A 21,423-nucleotide genomic window follows, 5' to 3' on the forward strand; every position below is an offset into this window, starting at 1 on the left:
ATGTATGTAAAAATAAAAGCATCTCCTATGCACTTAGGAATCCCAAAAAATCTGAAAGCAAAACACAACCTATAAAGATTACAATTAAGAATCTCCAACTTGGCCAGGCACAGTGGCTCACGCCTGTAATCCCAGCACTTTGGGAGGGTGGATCATGAGGTCAAGAGTTCAAGACCAGCCTGGCCAAGATGGTGAAAACCCATCTCTACTAAAAACACAAAAATTAGCTGGGTGTGGTGGCAGGCACCTGTAATCCCAGCTACTAGGGAGGGCTGAGGCAGGAGAATTGCTTGAACCTGGGAGGTGGAGGTTGCAGTTGAGCCGAGATGGCACCACTGCACTCCAGCCTGGGCGACAGAGCAAGACTACGTCTCCCAAAAAAAAAAAAAAACATATATCCAACTTACAGAGTGGAATACTAAAGTCCCAGGATGAGAAGGTATGTCATTTGAGGGCTTCACAACCCCAAGTCCTAGATAATAGTCTCTTCCCAGTCTCATCTTGATTATATAATTGGCCTCTCAGCGCAGAGGCAAAGGGAAAGCATTTTATAAGTTTATACTAGTTCTTACTATATCATATTAATTTGTCTCAAATATAAAAGGAAACAAATTATTATATTTGCATTTTAAGTTCACAAAATGACTGTAATAAGAAGAAACCTTTATTCTTTTTCTGTTTGTTCAGTAGGAAGAATTACCCTGGTGGCATTCCAGGAAAAAATAACACTAGCACATGCATATACTAAGGACTGCATCATTAACTAATCCATTCCAGGCAAAAAACTCTCAGGAAGGTTTATTTATTTCTTCTTGAAATCCCTGTAAGCCTATTTTCTCCATGTAATCCTCAGAAAATATGAAAAGACACTTAAAGAAAATGTAACTGAAACAAACCTTCATTGTAACTGAATTAATTTTATAGTTTCATAACCATCTTTACCTCAATCCAGTATCATAAAGATAACACTCTTGATATGTGTGACATATCACAGAATATGTGAATAATAACTCAGTACCTATTTTACTTTATATGACTTTAGATAAAATGACTAAATGACTTTAGATAAAAACCAAAAAAACAAAGCTATATTTACTATACATGTAATGCCCTCTACAGGCCATCAGTGGAATGTATCAGAGAGACAGAACTAAATAAAGATTTCTCAGACTTAGTTATTATGCACTAACACAATTTATTTTCTACATAGGCCAATAGGAATTAGTCTCATTTCTAATCTACATAAGTTTCAAACAAAATTTTCCATATTCTTTCAATTCTTTAAATGAAGTCTTTCAAGGGCCCAAATGGTCATTTACCCAACTTAGTTATATTCAACATACTGTTAAAAGGATTTTTATATACCACCACTGCATATATATATATATATACACACACACATATGCCATAAGTTAATAAGTACACACACACATATAATGTTAAACAGACCTATGAAGTAAACAGTAAACATTAAAAAGTATACTCTTCATGTATATTAGTACAAACTTCCACCCATCTCTACTTGAAAAAAATCCAGATATTAGTGATGGTTCTAATACAAAGTTTAGTCTAAGGCAGGAGAATCACTTGAGGACAGGAGTTGGAGACCAGCCTAAGCAAAACAGGAAGACCCTTTCTCTACAAATAAATAAAGTTTAGAAGATAATTACTTTCCAGAAATATAAATGCAATATATTCACTTTCTTTCTTTCTTTCTTTTTTCCTTTCTTTCTTGTTTTTTTGTTGTTGTTGTTGTTGTTTGTTTGTTTGTTTGTTTGTTTTGAGACAGTGTCTTGTTCTCTCTCCCAGACTGGAGTGCAGTGGCCCAGTCTCGGTTCACTGCAACCTCCACCTCCCAGGTTCAAGAGATTTTTGTGCTTCAGCTGGGATTACAGGCATGAGCTACCATGCCCGGTCAGCTTTCTTTGAACCTAATTAATGTATTCAAGATTTGATCTACCAAACTTTCCAAAAATCACCCTCATGACTAACGCAATACAACATGACAAAGCAAATTTATTTCAGGGGAATCATTTTCTCCTTGTTAAACTCATGATATTTTAAACATATTGCCATTCTCAAAACAGTATTAATTAAGATTACGGAATGGGATGGGTGGAGAATGCAGAAGAAAAGAAAGGGAAAACAAATGACAATTTTTTTTAAGTTCCCCAAATAAGGTTAGATTTGAACTAACTCCAACTCAAATTCTCAAGTTATTTCTCCAGATTATTAGCAAAGTCTTTCTCTCATAATTTACAAGAGAATAAGTTCCTGACATAAAGGATAAGCTCAGCCTGATTTCTTCTATCTCGTGCACTGTCTTCTGCCTTCCACCCCTCTGCCCATGGAACGACCCAGATGCCAGCGCCATGCTCTTAGATGTCTCAGACTCTAGAACTGTGAGCTAAATAAACTTCTTTTCTTTATAAACTATGCAGTCTGTGGTATTCTGCTAAAGCAGTAGAAAATGGACTAAAACACCTTCTGAATTTTTTTTAATCATCTAAGTTTTGGAAAATCTCTCTATCAAAAATAAATTTTTTATAAAAGCTGTATAATGCTTAATCCAAGTCTTTAGGTGAATATTTTATACCTTAGAGTCCAGGGCATAGTCCAGAGTAGAGTTAGTCATTTGCTGATCTATACACAGAAAAACAAATCAGCCTTCCTTTTTAATGGGGTTTACATGGCAATTGAACAGTTAATAACATTATAATTCTTCTAAGTTAAGAAAACTTTATAAACAAAGAAAGTTTCTAATATTCTGTAAAACATATTGGGTCAGTAAACAGATATGACTTCAGTAAGGTTTTCAAGTGGGTGGTCAGAGGCCTAATACTAAAATTTTCATAAAGTGACAGAATGAAATGAGTTAAGTATGAAACTGATGCTCAATGGAAAGAAAAAGAATTCCAATTCACAGTAAACAAATGACATTAAAGAAATTATCAGAAAGGACAAAAAACAAATGGGATATTATTTGAAGGTAGAATTGTTTTATACAAATTCAGCAAATATGAAAGAAGGCGATAATCAAAATAACAAGTTTAAATGAACTAAATGATGCTATTTAGACCTGAGTAGACACTGCTAATAAATAAAAACAGAACACAACATACGAGATTCTAACAATTCCTTCCCTGAACTCTTGAAATTTACACATATGAGAATGGAGCATTAATATTTGGTACACAAAAGCCCAAAGCGTTAAGGAATTTGGAAAAGCTGTAAGAAGTTCATATGGTACTCTACTACCACAAAGGAAGACAGTAAACAGAGGCAAGTTTCAAAAGCAGAAAATAAGGAACAAACAATAAAAGTTCAGCAAGATTTCCAGATACTAAAAATAGTTAAATTCTAGAATGGCCTTTTTCTAAGTGGTGAAAGGACTCTTTATCTCACAAACCATTAAGAGTAGTTTATAAGCTAAAGACCATTTATTTCTCAGTTTTAATTATCATCAGTAGCCTAATTCTTCTTGCTAAACTCAACTTCACATCTCCTCCCCCAAATAGTCAAATATGCATACAATCATTATTAAACCAAAGATTCTTTACAATTTCTTTTATTGTTCACACACAGTCAGCAGCTATAAAATTTAGGGCTACTTTCCATTCATGTCAGTGTTTCAGCAATTCATGTCAAAGCTGAGAGAAATTTTTTAAAACTAAATGTTAAAAAAAGGAGTTTCAACACTAGTTATGCTGTAGATGGCTACAAAACTATTTCCTCCATAAAAATAATACCAAAAAGTGAAAAAAAAATAATTCTTTAAAAAAGCAGAAGAGATGTGGATGGGGAAAAATAAAGAACAAAGTATCACAAAGAGATGAGCCTATGTTAGCAGAGACTGGCAACCATTATTATCACTAAGGACAGATATCAAATCTGGGTCACAAGCAGAACAAAAAAATAAATCTACCGTGGATAAGGGAACATTATTGTAATCAAGAGACAACAAATTTTTAATACTGACATTTAAGCTGGTATAGGGGACTGAAATCTAGATGAGTCCCAAACACAAAGCCACTTACTCTCACCTTCCAATTACCACCTCACTTCCCAACTCCACCCACAAGTTTATAACTGAGTAAGCACTATGTAGGAAGATTGAGATGGTACCAGGAAATACAGGGAGATCTAGTGTTTAGATCACAATGCCTTATTGGAAGAGCAAACAATCAAAAATTATGAGACATGGGAAAAAGCAGAAAAATGTGACTCATAATCAGGAGAACAAACAGCAATAGAAACAGACCCATAAGTAACCTAGATATTCAAACTAGCTGACAAAAACTTAAATAACTACTGTAAATGTGTAAAGAATGTAGAGAAAAGACTGGATCAAACAAGAGAAAAAAGGTAGACCATTTCAGCAGAGAAATAAAAACTCAAAAATGAACAAAATAGAAACTCTAGTACTGAAAAACATAGTATCTGAAATAAGGAACTTACTGGATGTTCTTAAAAGCAGACTAAACAAACCAGAAGAAAGCATTAGTAAGTCTGAATTATTGACGTGCAGAAAAAAAGATCAGGAGCCCATTCATTAATATCTAGGAGTATGATAAAAGTATAATTGGATTCCCAGAAGGAAAAGAACAGAAGATAAAGTAGAAAAATATATTTGAGGAGATATTTGAGGAGATACTGGCCAAAAGTTTTCCAAACCTTATAAAAGATTTCAAACTAGAGGTCAAGAAGATCAATAAAGAACAAGAAATATAAAAACTAACAAACATGCACACACACACACACATAGAAAAAACCGCCTCATACTTAGTCAACTCTGTGCAAATAATAAAGGGAAAACATTAAGAACAGCAAGAAAAAACAGACACATTTAGGGAAAAAATTTGAATACAACTAACATCAGAAACAATGAAATCAGTAAACAATAAAATGACATGTTTAAAGTGCTGAAGAAAAAAATTAACAGAATCTTGCATCTGGTGAAGATAGCCTTTAAAAATAAAGATGGAATAAACACATCCTTAGGTGAATGAACACAGAGAAACTGTTGCTGGAAGAGGTCTATAATACTATGGGTACTATATTAAATATTAAAGTAAGTGCTTCAAGTGGGTATGGCTGTCTTAATATTAAGAAAATCAATCTCAGAACAAAGCATATTATCAAAAACATAAGTGGTACATTTCATAATCATAAAACAGTCAAACCATTTAAAAGATATAAAAAACTAAAAGTATATACGTAGTATATATACATAGGTTGGCATAATATAAATTACTTTGCACTATCCATTGAAGAGAACTATTAAAATGGTAACACCACAATTACTTTTGCACCAACCTAACAGAAGCAATGACACCTCAGTAGAAGCAAGTATTCTTAGCAACCAGATCTTGGTTTCTAAATACCATTCTCCATTAATGCAGTGTTTAGTACTACATGGAAAAGAAAATGGATGATTCTTGGACTGCCACAGGGATTAAGTAATTGCTGAAAATATAAAAATATGGGGATACATTAAGGGACATAGAAGGTAGCCTGAAATAACTCCCAATCTAAGCAACAAAACAAGTAACATAGTATTGTATTAAAACTCAAAGTATTAGATATTTGTGGGTCCATACTGATATAAACAAAGGAGCAAATCAATAAATTAATAACAGGTGGGGTGAGGTGGGGAGCAAAGAGACAAATCTTCCTTACAGAGGAATGCCAAATAGTTTACATAGATACCACAGCCAAGAGGTGAAATTTAATACCCTCCACCACCATGCCCCATGCCACCACCTTAAGCATGGGCTGCATTTAGCAGCCCACTTTCAAAGAATAAAGGTGAAAATAGGGACAACTCCGCAGTGAAGAAACCTGACAAACACCACCTTCATTGTGATGAAAGTTCACATCACCAGTGAGTGATATCATGTAGATATCACGAATTCCCTGATGTGATATGATTAAAAGGGCACTTCATTTCTGTGGTATCCTTTTCAAAAATCTATATCCCACTCTAATAATAAGAAAAGCACCAGACAAAGACAGAGTGGGAGACATGCGCCAGTACCTCCCAAGACTTGTCAAGGTGGCCAGGTGTGGTGGCTCACACCTGTAATCCCAGCACTTTGGAAAGCCAAGGCAGGCAAATCACTTGAGGACAGGAGTTGAAGACCAGCCTGGCCAACACAGCAAAACCGCATCTCTACTAAAAATACAAAAAATTAGCCAGGCATGGTGGCACATGCCTATAATCCCAGCTACTCGGGAGGCTGAGGCACAAGAATTGCTTGAACCTAGGAGGCGGCAGTGAGCCAAGATCATGCCATTGCGCTCCAGTGCAATGACTCCAGAGCAAGACTCTGTCTCAAAAAAAAAAAAAAAAAAAAAAGACTTGTCAAGGTCATGAAAAAACAGGAAAGATTTAGAAACCATCACAGACCTAAACAGACTGACAAGACATGATAATTAAATAATGTGCTACCCTGGAATGGATCCTGAAACAAAAAGAAGACATTAGTAGAAAAACTGGTGAAATACAAATAAATCTAGACTTTAGTTAGTAGTGATGTGCCAGTACTAGTTTCTTTGTTTTGACAAATGCAAATGTAAGATGTTAACAATATGGGAACTGGTTGAGGAGGATACAAGGACACTTCATATTATCTCTGAAACTTTTCTGTGAATCTAAAATTTCTTCCCCCAAATTATAGTTGCATAAATAAATAAATAAATAGTCTAACTAAACATTTAACAGTAGGAGAGTTGGTAAACAAACTAAAGTACAACTACATCATGGGACATAGTTCTGAAGCTGTCAGAAATAAAGAAATTATAATTATATGACAAAAGTTTATTTTATATAACATTTTAAATGTAAAAATCAGAATTAAAAACCATATGCATAGTATGATCTAAATCTTATAAAATGTACATATACAACTATACTGACAAAAATGCATAGAAAGAGGAATATAAATTAAACAATAAATATTTCACATTTAAAATTATCATCTTGGGGCCAGGCATGGTGGCTCACACCTGTAATCCCAGCACTTTGGAAGGCTGAGGTGGGTGGATCACTTGAGGCCAGGAGTTCGAGACCAGCCTGGGCAACATGGCAAAAACTGTCTCTACTAAAAATTTAAAAATTAGCCAGGCATGGAGAAGCACACCTGTAGTCCCAGCTACTCTGAAGGCTGAGACACGAGAATGGTTTGAGCCCAGGAGACAGAGGTTGCAGTGAGCTGAGATCATGCCACTGCACTCCAGCCTGGGCGACTGAGCGAGACTGCGTCTCAAAAAGAAAAAGAAAAAAAATAAAAACTAAAAATAAAAATAAAAATCATCTCTTGGTGCACCAAGTATGATAAACACTACTGTGCCTTAGCAGCAAAAACTTCAATTCTATGATTCTCCTTTGAAGTTTCTATAAAGGTAGTATCCTAAATGAGGCAGATGCTGGTCTTTGCCTATCCATTATCAATTCCCTCCTTCTCCCTAATTCCAATCTTGCTAGAAGTGGCAATGCGCTTAAGTAAAAAGCTCACATTTTGAAATGTATACAAAAGTCATCAGGTGAGGTTTCTAAGAATGCTCTTCAAAAGGGGAAAGACTTAACTCAGCTTCTGCTTCTTGTTTTCTCCTTTTCTTCTTGCTAGAGGTAGAACCACCATCTTAAAATTATGGGAGGATAAAGCATCGGGTTAAAAGCTACAACTGGATTTGGGTGTCTGAGCAGAAAGACAGAAGAGGCCTGGGACCCAATTAGCATCATACTGCTGCTTCATCAGCCCTAGATGACTGCCTGCCTCCCCATACTTCCTTACAAGAGAAAAATAAACTCCATATTTGTTTAAGCCCCACTGTTTCAAGTTTTCTCTTCTAAGCACATGTATACATTCCAAACATTACAGAACTGATGTCTATACTCAAAAAGTTTCTTATTGGGTGTCTTTAAAGAACTAAATACATTTTTAAGAAAGTCATGCAGCTCGCTCAGTAGCATTTGGTATTTTTTTAAGCTGCAACAAATGTCAGCTTCAATTTTTCCTGGGATGTGTGAGACAGGAACCATTGCATCATTATATGGGTGTACAAAGTCTAAGGATAAACAACTGAAGAGATTTAATGATGATAAAATCAGAGTTAAATATTTCAATGTATTTTTTGACTTAATGATCAGTGTTCATATAACAACATTTTATTAAGCAGGCATTTGCTAGGCGGAGTTCATTTGGACTGAAAAAAGTAATAAAACAAGATCTTGTCTTCAAACAGGGTCGTAATCATCCTTTAAATGTTTGTAAACTATCTTAACAAAATAAAACAAGAATGGAAACAAAAACTGTTTTCACTTTTTTTAAGGCTGTACTCAGTTATAATAAAAAACAACAATAAAAAACTGGGGGGAAAACTCCAATGCCCAAATAAGAAAGCTAATTGAGTTGATGAGAAATATTATATATTCATTAAAATAATATAGAGACTGTGAAAATGCAATAAAAAGCCCAAAAACTTTAAACAAAAATACAGAACAAAAATAATATGCATAGACTCTTATAGTTATACAAAAACAAAGTATAAATTAAACAAGGTCATAAATCTAAAATAAGGAATGGTTTACCATTTTTTTCTTTATATTTCACCAAATAGGACTTAATATCAAATGATAAAACAGATTATGAAACTAGCAACATATATATTGAAATCTTCTCACTGCAAAATACCCGAAATACTGGATAAACAGAAAAACACTTGAATTTCATATCTAAGCATGCATGGAAGCAAAAAAAAACATCTAAAAGGTCCAAAATTAGAGGATCGTGGAGAAAAAATGTCTTAGTGGCCTATAGCTGAGGTCAGGAAACTATGGCCCACAAGCCAAATCTGGCCTGTAGTCAGTAACCTAAGAATAGTTTTTAAATCTTTAAATGATCGAAAATAAAAAAGTTGTCTTGACAAATGAAAATTCTATGAAATTCAAATTTCAGTATATAAAAATATTTTTTTTTTTTTGCAACACAGCCATGTTCATTCGTGTTAGTATTATCTACAGCTGCTTTCCACAAACCACAAAAGCACAGTTGGATAGTGGTAACAGAGACTATATGATCTGTAAAGTCTAAAACATTCTCTATCTGGCCCTTTATGGAAAAACGGTTTGTCAACCCCTTGGCCTAGAGCTTCATTTTTAATGAATACACAAAGGGAATAGGAAATAGAGCCTCTGGCTTATATAAGGCAAGGGATCACCTGGAAATGCTGTTACAAAGGCACTAACAACAAAAGGACTAGACATTTAATAGAAAATGAACTAGAGAATATATATCCCACAAAATTATAGTGTACAGACACGTGACTGCTTTGACAATGACTCTTCATGAAACAGAGGCAGGGCAGGGAACCAGGAGATAAAGAGGGGAATTTCCTTAAGGATTTATGGACACTGAACAGCCTGTATATGGATTTAGAGCTCAAGAAACACTAAGTTAAGAATTTAATTTAAATTAGACTCAAGTAATCAGTGGTCCCCACCTCCCAATCACCTGACTGATGCTAATACAAATTTTCTCAGAAAGACCATAGCATCAACAAATAAACTTCCAAATAAACTTTGGAACTTCCAAGTAATAACAACAACAAATCATAAGAGCAATTAATTCTATTTCTAGTAATGGAGAGCTAGGTTACTCAAACTAGCACTTCTGCTTAAAACAAGTAAAAATGTTAGCTAAAATATTCAAAACATAAAGTCAAAAGCACTGAAATGCTAATAAACTACTGCAGAACCACAAAGACAAATTCTAAGAGAAAGCTCATACCCAAAGAAGTAGGGAGAATACTAAAACACTAAAGACAATCCTGAACTGAGGGCATTTGCCAATTACAATCCAGAAAGAGGAGTTCACTTTGGAGCATGAAAAGAGGAAGGCAGAAAGGAAAACTCAACTCCATCCAAGATGATCCTCAGGAGTCTTATAAGAAATTCCCTCCCACACAGAGCTCCAACAGACTACACCATAGAAGTAAGAATATACCATAACTAAATCTCCAACTAGAGAGGAATGCAAGGAAGCTTCCCTTGGTGCAGAGCATAACAAAATATTTTAAATGGGGGAGGGAGGAGGTAAGGAAAGAAAAACAAAAACAAGATGCTGGAAAAGCTGTGCTCATATCTAAGACTTCATAAGGTTGTACTAGAGATAAAGACCATCTAATATTAAGATTCAGACATCTAATAACAAAGCTTCAATATAAATAAAACAAAAAGTGAGAGTAAGCACACTGATATAATATACATATCAACTATTATATAAATCATTTGATATATCAAATCATACTATGCAACTTTCAGGTCATGAATCTTGCTTTACTATTTCTCATTTCTAGGACTACGCCATCTTCAAAAGTCCATCTTCAGTTTGTTAGAAGGAAAATTTCAGATGAATTAAAATTAACAGAGTTCGACTGAGCAAAGAACAAATTGCATATCGGCCTATCCCTCAGAACCAGAATAGGTTCAGAGCTACTTGGGGGCTGTCACATGGTCGAATAACATTTATGGTCAGAAAAAAGAGAGTGACATACAGTAAACAGAATTGACTGTAACACATTAATCATGTGTTTGTGGTAATGCTGATATTTAAAAAAAAAAAAAAACCCACTGTGCAGTCAGGCACATAAAAGTAAAGCACAAACAACTATGTGTAGTATGCAATGTTTAATAATTATAATAAAGAACCATGTTACTGGCTAATGTATGTACTATACTTTTTATCATTATTTTAGAGTATAGTCCTACTTATTTATAAAAATTAGTTAACTGTAAAACAGCCTCAGGCAAGTCCTTCAGGAGGTATTCCAGAAGAGGGCATGGTTATTACAGAAGACACCATACATGTTATTTCCTCAAAGACCTTCCAGTGAAACAAAATGTGAATGTAGAAAACAGCAATATTGATTATCCTGACCCTGTATAGGCCCATACTAATATACATGTTTGTGTGTTAGGTTTTTAAAATTTTAAAATGTAAACCAAAATAAATGCAAATTTTAAAAATAGAAAAAAGCTTATAAAATAGCATATAAAAATACCTTGATACAGCTATACAAAATGTTTAAGTAGTATTAGAAAAGAGTCAAAATCTATATGTTGAAAACTAGAAGACACCCATGAAACAAGTTGAAGAAGATACGAATAAAACATATCCCATGTTCGTGGGTTAATATTGTTAAAATGGACATACTACCCAAAGTGACCTATAGATCTAATGCAGTCTGTGTCAAAATACCAATGACATTCTTCACAAAAATAGGAAAAAAAATTCTGAAATTCATATAAGAGCAAAAAAAGACCCTAATAGTCAAAGCAAACCTGAGCAAAAAGAAGAAAAGCTGGAGACATGACACTACCTAACTTCAAAATACACTACTAAGCTATAGTAACCAAATGAGCAGAGTATGTGCATAAAAACAAATACACAGACTACTGGACCAGAACAGAGAGCCCAGAAATAAATTCACATAACTACAGTGTATTAGTCTGCTTTCACATGCTGATAAAGACATACCCAAGATGGGCAATTTATAAAAGAGGTTTAATGGACTTACAGTTTCACGTGGCTGGGGAGGCTTCACATTCATTGCAGAAGGCAAGAAGGAACAAGTCACGTCTTACATGGACGGCAGCAGGCAAAGAGAGAGCTTGTGCAGGGAAGCTCTAGTTTTTAAAAACCATCAGATCCTGTAAGACTTACTCACTATCAAGAGAACAGCATGGGAAAGACCCACCTCCATGATTCAATTATTTCCCACTGGGTCCCTCCCACAACACATGGGAATTATGGAAGCTACAAGATGAAGATCTGGGTGGGGACACAGAGCCAAACCATATCACTACCCAGGCCCCTCCCAAATTTCATGTCTTCACATTTCAAAACCAATCATGCCTTCCCAACAGTCTCTCAAAGTCTTTACTCATTTCAGCATCAACTCAAAATTCCACTGTCCAAAATCTCATCTGAGACAAGGCAAGTCCCTCCTGCCTATGAGCCTGTAAAATCAAAAGCAAGTTAGTTACTTCCTAGATACAATGGGGGTACAGGAACTGGGTAAATACAGCCATTCCAAATGAGAGAAATTGGCCAAAACAAGGAGGCTACAGACTCCATGCAAATCCAAAATCCAGTGGGCCAATCAAATCTTAAAGTTCCAAAATGATCTCCTTTGACTCCATGTCTCACATCCAGGTCATGCTAATGCCAGAAGTGGGCTCCCACAGCCTTGAGCGGCTCCACCCCTGTGGCTTTGCAGGGTATAGCCCCCCTTTTAGCTGCTTTCACAGGCTGATGTTGAGTGCCTGTGGCTTTTCCAGGAGCGTGGTGCAAGCTGTGGGTGGATCCACAGTTCTGGGGTCTAGAGGATGGTGGCCCTCTTTTCACAGCTCCACTAGGTGGTGCTCCAGTAGGGACTGTGTGTAGGGGCTCTGACCCCACATTTCCTTTCCACACTGTCCTAGCAGAGGTTCTCTATGAGGGACCCACCCCTGCAGCAAACTTCTGCCTGGGCATCCAGGTATTTCCATACATTCTCTGAAATCTAGGCAGAGGTCCCCAAACCTCATTTTTTTTTTTTAATTGAGATAGGAGTCTCGCTCTGTCACCCAGGCTGGAGTGCAGTGGTGCGATCTCAGCTCACTGAAACCTCCACCACCCAGGTTCAAGCAATTATCCTGCCTCCACCTCCAGATTACAGGCACCCACCACACCATGCCCTGCTAATTTTTGTATTTTTTGTAGAGATGGGGTTTCAACAGGGTGGCCACACTGGTCTCAAACTCCCAACCTCAAGTGATCAGCCTGTCTTGGCCTCCCAAAGTGCTAGGATTACAGCCTTGAGCCACTGTGCCTGGCCAAGACCCTGTAGAGTTCTGATCTTTACTACAGACTCTCAACAGATGGTTCAACAAGTTTTATAGGAATAATACAAAAAAGAATTCATGAGAGACTATTTCTGTCTCTCATGAATTGATGTTGAAATTTATTTCATGAGAGAATTCATGAGAGACACTATTTCTGTCTCTCGTGAATTAATCTTGAAATTTACCTAAACTTACTGCTCCTAGAAAAGAGGAAAGATTAAGAAATTCCTTCGGCCAGGTGCAGTGGTTCACACCTGTAATCCCAGCACTTTGGAAGATAGAGGCAGGTGGATCACCTGAGGTCAGGAGTTCAAGACCAGCCTGGCCAACATGGTGAAACCCTGTCTCTACTAAAAATACAAATATTAGCCAAGCATGGTGGTGGGTGCCTGTAATCTCAGCGACTTGGGAGGCTGAGACAGGAGAATCGCTTGAACCCAGGAGGCGGAGGTTGCAGTGAGCCAAAACCACACCATTGCACTCCAGCCTGGGTGACAAGAGTGAAATTCCATCTCGAAAAAGAAAAGAAAAGAAAAGAAATCCCTTCATACTATTGTGTTCTGAGAAAGAGCTAACCACAAAGGACAATGACATCTTCACATATTCTAAAATAAGACCCGCCTATATCCTTCTTCAATAACTCCTTTTTTCATATGGCACCCCAAGATTTTCCTTTTTAAGATATTCCTCATCAATGAACATTCTCCCTATTATAGTAGCCTGAATGAAATCATCTGTCTACTGTATTTGTCTTTCACAGCAATTTGTTAGTATCTATTAAAGCATTCCTTATGAGCCAGCAATACCATGTCTATTAAGGAAATATTAACATGAATGGAAAAAAAGATGGATGTGGTACATGTTGCTGCTTGCTTAACCTACATCCATTCCTCTACTCTCATTCCCTTCTTAACCTGAAATTCTCAATCAAGATTTCATCCTCTTCCATTCAATCAAGGTAATTCTGGAAACTAACCCTACTCTCAGCACCCTGCTAAGTACAAAGGTAAGCCCAGCTCCCTACCATACTCATTGGTTCTGACACCCAAGTCTCAGCCAATTAGCAACTGAAATTCCCTTGATAACAGGAACTGATTCAGGAATTAGCATGTGACTTAATCTAGGCCAACCAAATAAAATAGTGTTGCTAATGAACAATTGGAAGAGCAGCTTTGTTGCTCTTAAAGGAAAGCCAATGGAAGAGCTGTTGAATAACAGAAAAGCTCTTCTTGAGGTTGCAGCTATGAAACTGAAAATGTTACAGTTATTCTCCTACCACATGGAAAGCCAGCCTAAGAACAAAAACAGAGAAATACACAGCCAGAGAGAGAGAGAGATTAAATTGGACCCGCTGGATCAAACCAACATAGATCACACCTTCCTGTATGAAACAATGATCCAATCGTTTCCTTTTTTGAATAAAAGAATTTGAGTTGGATTTTCTTAAATTATTTTACTGGCAAAAGCATTATACCTGATTTTTAAAATAAAGATTGTTCATGGCAACATTTCCCATGGATTGTCCACCCATTAAAAAAATGGAAAAAGAGAAAAAAAATTGAGACATTCATAGACAGGATAACATATGAGTAACTTACGATACAGTAGGAAATTAGGGTATTTTAAAAAGAATGAGGAGGAGGGAGAACAGGATGGCAGACAAAAGGCAGCTAGCAAACACTATTCCCAAGAAGAGAGACCAAAGTATGGAACAAACCACCATAATTTGGGCAGATCTTTGAAGAGAAAACATCAAGAGTAGTTGGAGAGTCAGCACCAAAGCAGAGATTGAAGAGGGGGAAATCTGGAAACCTTGCATGGGGTACCTGAATACTAGGGTTAGTTTCATCCCTCTAATGGCTCCTATGAAAATGATAAGTGAGGGGACTGACGGACAGCTCACTCTCACAACAGACCTCTGGGATCCTAGCAACAGGAGACTGCATCCCTGATTGATGTGTGAGCTAGCAGAGGGATCTCCCCAGGGAGCAGGCAGAGATAGGCTTTCAGTGGGAGCTTCTGTGTGCTGGGCAGTTCTGGTGGAGAATGGCCATAGATACCCATCCCCCAGGTCTTCCCATATCCCTCTGGGAGGCACTGCCCCAACTGACCTCTGATAAAGAAGAGAGAAAGGTCGGCTTCCCCGCAGGACTGGGGTGCATCCATTCTGCAAGTCCTCCTGCTCACCAACCCAAGCCAGACTGAGGTGCATCTATTCCTCCCAGTCCTTCAAGGAAGCCAGCCTTACTATCTTCTGGGTCAGAGGTCAGTGCCTCCCGGAGGGATATGGGCAGCCGCTGCAGCCCAGGCTGAGTGTGTTGCTATGTCTAAGTAATTTCCCAGTGACCCAGGAGCCACATCAGATCCCCCAGCCCAGCTGGAACCCGACTTCAAGCCACATGATGCAGTGGGGATGTTGCGGGTGGTGGGGGGTGCTGGGGGGCAGGGAAGAGCATCAGGAAGAATGGCTAATAGATGCTTGGCTTAATACATTGGTGATGGGATGATCTGTGCAGCAAACCACCATGACACACATTTACCTATGTAACAAACCTGCACATCCTGTACCTGTACCCCTGAACTTAAAATAAAAATAAAAGAAATTTAAATGTAAGACCTCAAACTATTAAAATGCTAGAAGAAAACCTAGTTAATACCTTTCTCAATATCTGCCTTGGCGAAGAATTTTTGGCTAAGTCCACAAAAACAATTACAACAAAAAACATAAATTGAAAAATGGAAGCAAGTTAAACTAAAGAGCTTCTATACAGCAAAAGAAACCATCAACAAAATAAACAGAAAACCTACAGAATGGAAGAAAATATTCATAAACTATGTATTTGACAAAGGTCTAAAATCCAGGATCTACAAGGAACTCAAATCAACAAGCAAAAGACAAACAACCCTATTAAAAATGGGCAGAGGATATGAACAGACACTTCTCAAAAGAAGAAATATAAGCAACCAACAAAAATGTGAAAAAAATGCTCATCATCACTGATCATCCAAGAAATGCAAATCAAAACCACAATGAGACACCATCTTATACCAGTCAGAATGGCTATTATTTAAAAGTCAAAAAGCAACAGATATGGCAAAGCTATGGAGAAAAGGGAATGCTTATATACTGTTGGTGGATATGTAAATTAGTTGAGCCACTGTGAAAAGCAGTTTGGGGTTCTCAAATAACTTATAGTTACCACTGGACACATCAATTCCATTACTGGGTATATGCCCAAAGAAAAATATTTTGATCACTATGCCAAAAGACATATGCACCCGTATGTTCATCGCAGCACTATTCACAATAGTAAATATATGGAATCAATCTAAGTGCCTATCACTGGTGGACTGGATAAAGAAAATGTGGTACATATATATATCATGGAATACTATGAAACCATAAAAAAGAATGAAAACTACCTTTACAGCAACATGGATGGAGCTGGAGGCCATAATCCTAAGCAAATCGATGCAGGAACAGAAAACCAAATACTGCGTGTTCTAACTTATAAGTGGTAGCCAAACACTGAGCATATATGGACGTAAACATGGGAACAATATCCACTGTGGACTACTATGGGGGAAATTAGGGAGGCGGGGGTGGGTTAAAAACCTACCTATTGGGTACTATGCTCACTACCTGGGTAAAATATGCCCATGTAACAAATTTACACGTATCCCCTGTATCTAAAATAAAAGTTGAAATTTGAAAGGAAATATATTATATATATACATTTTTTTCCTCTTATAAAAGGGAGGACAGATGAGGTAGCTGAACAACCAAATGTTTACACTTCAAAATGAAACCAATTTAGAATTCTTTTTCTCACATGTACATTAATACAGATGAATCAGTTAAATATAGAATAATCAATAAAATCATGTATGACGATATTAATGAAATTTAACCCCATCTCATCAAAGGAAGAGCTTGGCATCCTGGAAAAGCATTGTCAGATATTTTAATGTGGACCAGTAAATACTAGAAAGACAACTTCTTGAGCATACTTCAAAAAAATGAGGTATTACTCGGCAATTAAAAATAAATTTTTAATGAAGATGTTTATACATTAACTTAAAAAGATGTCCATGCCACAATAAGTGGGGAAAGAAATAACTTTCATTTTTAAAAAAAGAAAGAAAAAATTATACTGGTATAGAAAAAAAGTCTATAACAATATATGTTAAATCATTACAATGATTACCTGTAATATTATAGGATTGGAATGGGAAAAGATTATTTTCATATTATACACATGAAGTTTTTCTAAGTTCATATTTTATAAATAACATTTTAAAAAATTGATGAAGTACAAAAAAAAAAAATACTCTCCTCAGCCCCACCCCAGACCAACTGAATTAGAATCTGCACACAGTAAGATCCACAAATACATGTTTTAAAAGCTACTCAAAATTTAGAATATAGGAAGAACTCATAAATTATTAAGAAAAAGACAAACAACTAAAATGTTTCTATATGAAGTAAAAGAAAGTGAACACTCTGTAAAAGAGGATATCCAGGCTGGGCACGGTGGCTCACGCCTATAATCCCAGCACTTTGGATGGTCAAGGAGGGTGGATGACTTGGGCTCAGGAGTTTGACATGGCGAAACCCCATCTCTACAAAAAATACAAAATTAGCCAGGTGTGGTGGCATACGCCTGTGGTCCCGGCTAGTTTGGAGGCTGAGGTGGGAGGATCACTTAAGCCCAGGAGGCAGAGGTTGCAGTGAGCTGTCATCTTGCCACCGCACTCCAGCCTGGGCGACAGAGCCCAGACCCTGTTTCAAAATAAAAATAAAAAAAGAGGATATCCAAATGGCCAATAAATATATGAAAACATCATTAGTTATTAGGGAAATATACAAATAAAAAACATAATGTCATAAGAAAGGTTAAAATTAATAAGAAAATACCAAGTGTAGTTAGAATATGAAACATCTGGAATTCTCATATTCTGTTGGCAGAATTGTAGATTAGTACAACTATTTTGAAAAACTGATTGGTAGTATCTACTACAGCCAAACATATGCATACCCTAGGATCCAATCAGGATAAAGGTTATGGGGACTGAACTGGAAGGGGGCAAGAGAGGAGCTACTGGGACACTAATAATATTCGGTATCTTGATCTGGGTGCTGGTCAGATGGGCATGTTCACTTTGTAAAAATACATTTAAGCTGTCACTTATGTATAGTTTTGATGTATGGATATAATACTTTTCTTAAAAGTCTATATAGAAATGAAAAAAATCCATTTGAAAAAATATTATCCTGAGCATTCTTCTCTTCTCAGTCTACAGTGGGGTGTTCTCTTCCAAGGTCGTATCTTCATCTATCATATATGCACACTATAGATTTACATATACATACCTCTAACCTAGAACTCTTTTAGAGGGCTAGAGACACACTGGCAAAATCAGTAATGACACTTGTTCAAACAGATATTCTTTATGTATTTGCTCAACATTTATTTAGACACCAGGGTAAATGCTCTATGAGCAAGTACAGAAAAGGACAACAGAAATAGAGCTTAGCATCTTCTCTATTACCCCTATTAAGGTTAGGCCCCAAATTGAAAACCGGAATACAGAAACAATGCCCTTCAACTAACCAATTCTAACTTCCTTAGAGAAAACTGCCAAAGTAATCTATTATTTTAACATTCCCTTTATTATTAGTCACTACCCCCAACTCCACAGATTTATCCAAGTATATCTGCTTCCATGACAGTGCCCTGTCAATGACCCAGCTGACCAGCACCTTAATTAGACTCAACCACTGAGTTATTCAACTGTTCCCTAACCTCAGATTAAATATCTCCTATTCAAAAGATTCAAAATGTTTTACTCTTACAGCCTCCACATCCCCATATTGCCCAAAAGCAACACAACTTTGAAAGTAAGTACTGCTATTCCTATTCTTGTTGTAGCCTTCCCATAAACTCCTTCTATGATAAATGCACAATCCTGCTAGCCAATTCCATACAGGCACCTAGAAGTCAACTTTGATACTGTACCTACAGTTTGTAGCAGTACACATAATGAATGGGCTATCTCCGGTTATAGTTCTATAGCAGATAACAAAAAACTAAATGCTGAAAGACAATTTTAATCTATTTACTGTTTTTAGTCTTCTGAAATGAAACTAAAATAAAGGATGAAGATATGAAGAGCAACTCTATATTTTCTGCCTTCATATCAAAATCAGATCATCTTTTTTTTCTTTCTTTCTTTTTTGGGACAGGGTCTTGCCCTGTCCCCCAGGGTGGAATGCAGTGGCACACACTCCTGGGCTCAAATGATCCGCCCATCTCAGTTTCCCAAGCAACTAGCATGTGCCACCATCCCTGCCTAATTTTCTTTTTTATTTTTTGTAGAGACAGGGGTTTTGCTATATTGCCCAGGCTGGTCTCAAACCCCTGGCATCAAGGTATCCTCCTTCCTGGGCCTCCCAAAGTGTTGGGATTACAGGCGTGAGCCACTGCACCTGGCATAAGTGCTTTTTAAATAAAATACAATGATCTTATTTATAAAAATAAGATGCTCTGATTTTGACCGGGTGCAGTGTCTCACTCCTGTAATCCTGTCAATTTGGGAGGCCAAGACAGGAGGATCATTTGAGACCAGGAATTCAAGATTGCCCTGGGCAACAATATAGCAAGATCTCCACGACAAAAGAATTTTTTAAAATTTAGCCAGGCATAGTGGCACACATCTATAGTACTAGCTACTCAGGAGACTGAGGCAGAAAGATCACTTGAGCCCACAAGTTCAAAGCTGCAGTGGGCTATGACTGCACCACCGCACTCCAGCAGAGATGACAGAGCAAGACCCCTATTTCTTAAAAACAATAACAACAACAATAAAAAGCATTTATATAGTACCTACCACTAGCCAGGTACCATTCTAAGTACATTACACATGTTATCTTATTTAATTTTTATATCAAACCTATAAAAGAAGAAACAGACATCAGTAGGTTAGGTGTTACAAGGTCACATAAATTTTAAGTAACAAAGTTCAGACTTGAAATGGCCTGTCTGCCTATAGAGTCCACACAACATTTTATACTCTTCTACCTCCTAATCAATGATAACAGCCTAGCAACCTGTCTTTTCATACCTTTATTTATGCTCAAGAACATATAGAAGTTTTTTTTTGGGGGGGTTGGGTTGTTTTGTTTTGTTTTGCTTTGTTTTGTTTGCAGAGGCAGAATCTCGCTATATTGTTCGGGCTGGTCTCAAGTTCCTAGCCTCAGGTAATCCTCCCACCTGAGCCTCCCAAACTGCTGAGATTACAGGCATGAGCCACCACACCTAGCCTAGAGAGTTTAAAATATATATATATAAAATGAATATATATGTATATGTGTATATATATAACTAAAAATATATATATATACCCCTGAAAAAGACTTTCAGTACTGTTTAACATTTTTTCATTTATCAAATTCTAAATGAAACTGAAACAGTCTTTTCATATTTGCCTCTAATTATAGTTAAATACATGTCCAGAACCCTCAAAACAGCTCTGCTACTTTGACTGCTTACCATTCTCTCTCACACAAAATTCATTGCCCAACTCTGGAGAGGGACTGGCCCCCTTTCCTGCCCATAAAGAGGACAAGGAATCGTCAGTTTCTAGTTTCCCCTATTGTCCTCATTCCAGCAGATAATGAGAAACTCACAAGTAACACATCTGGAAAGAGAACTTTTTTCCTCCCAAATTTGCTAGCATATGCCACGAAAGGCTCCAGGCCATATCAATTACCTCCAAATTCCTATACTCTTGTCCAAGATCCCAAATGTAATGTATTCTCTTGAGACTGTTGGTCTTTTACTGAATCGTATAAATATCAGAGGATATTCCTATTTTCCTTCTAGTGCTACAAGACCACCACAGTGGATTATTACAAACCTATGTTCAGGAATATCCTCACCTCCAGTTCACATGTGGTCATCATTTACACTAAACAATGGTTTTCAATTGAACTTACTGTGGTTTTTTACAAAACTATTACTTTTACATGGTTTCAAAGAGACTAAACTTATATGTTCTGGCTATCCTTCAAAGTTTCTAGTAATCTATTCCTTCCTTTTGAATTTACCCTCATTCAGAATTTAACAGCAGCCCTTCCTTTCCCATATCAGGACTTTATATATATAAGTCAAGCAACCTAAAAGCTATGTTTTTCCCCATCTCCCAGAAACCTCACCAAACTCAGAAAAATAATAAAAATTTTTCAAAACCTGTTTTTTCACATAAAAGAATATGAAAAAAATGAAATAAAGATAATCCTCAATTCATTCTTTTTTTTTTTTTTTTTTTTTTTTTGAGACGGAGTCTCATGCTGTTGCCCAGGCTGGAGTGCAGTGGCGCGATCTCGGCTCACTGCAAGCTCCGCCTCCCGGGTTCCCGCCATTCTCCTGCCTCAGCCTCCTGAGTAGCTGGGACTACAGGCGCCCGCCACCGCGCCCGGCTAATTTTTTGTATTTTTAGTAGAGACGGGGTTTCACTGTGGTCTCGATCTC

The 21,423-nt window shown here is 36.9% G+C and overlaps 1 protein-coding gene and 1 long non-coding RNA gene across 7 annotated transcripts in view; both read right to left on the reverse strand.

The window, feature by feature from the left end:
* LOC105465254 (exocyst complex component 6B) overlaps positions 1 to 21,423 on the reverse strand; it is a 676,825-nt gene that overhangs the window by 456,667 nt on the left and 198,735 nt on the right. The gene's annotated exons all lie outside the window — the stretch shown is intronic.
* The window catches only part of LOC139357893 (uncharacterized), a 104,676-nt gene continuing 85,012 nt past the window's right edge, over positions 1,760 to 21,423 (reverse strand). The window contains exon 2 of the long non-coding RNA XR_011611896.1: positions 1,760 to 21,189. This is a non-coding gene — a long non-coding RNA (uncharacterized lncRNA). The remainder of the gene's footprint in view (positions 21,190 to 21,423) is intronic.

This window comes from Macaca nemestrina, chromosome 13 (genome assembly GCF_043159975.1).
Source record: "Macaca nemestrina isolate mMacNem1 chromosome 13, mMacNem.hap1, whole genome shotgun sequence".
Taxonomy (NCBI): Eukaryota; Metazoa; Chordata; class Mammalia; order Primates; family Cercopithecidae; genus Macaca; species Macaca nemestrina.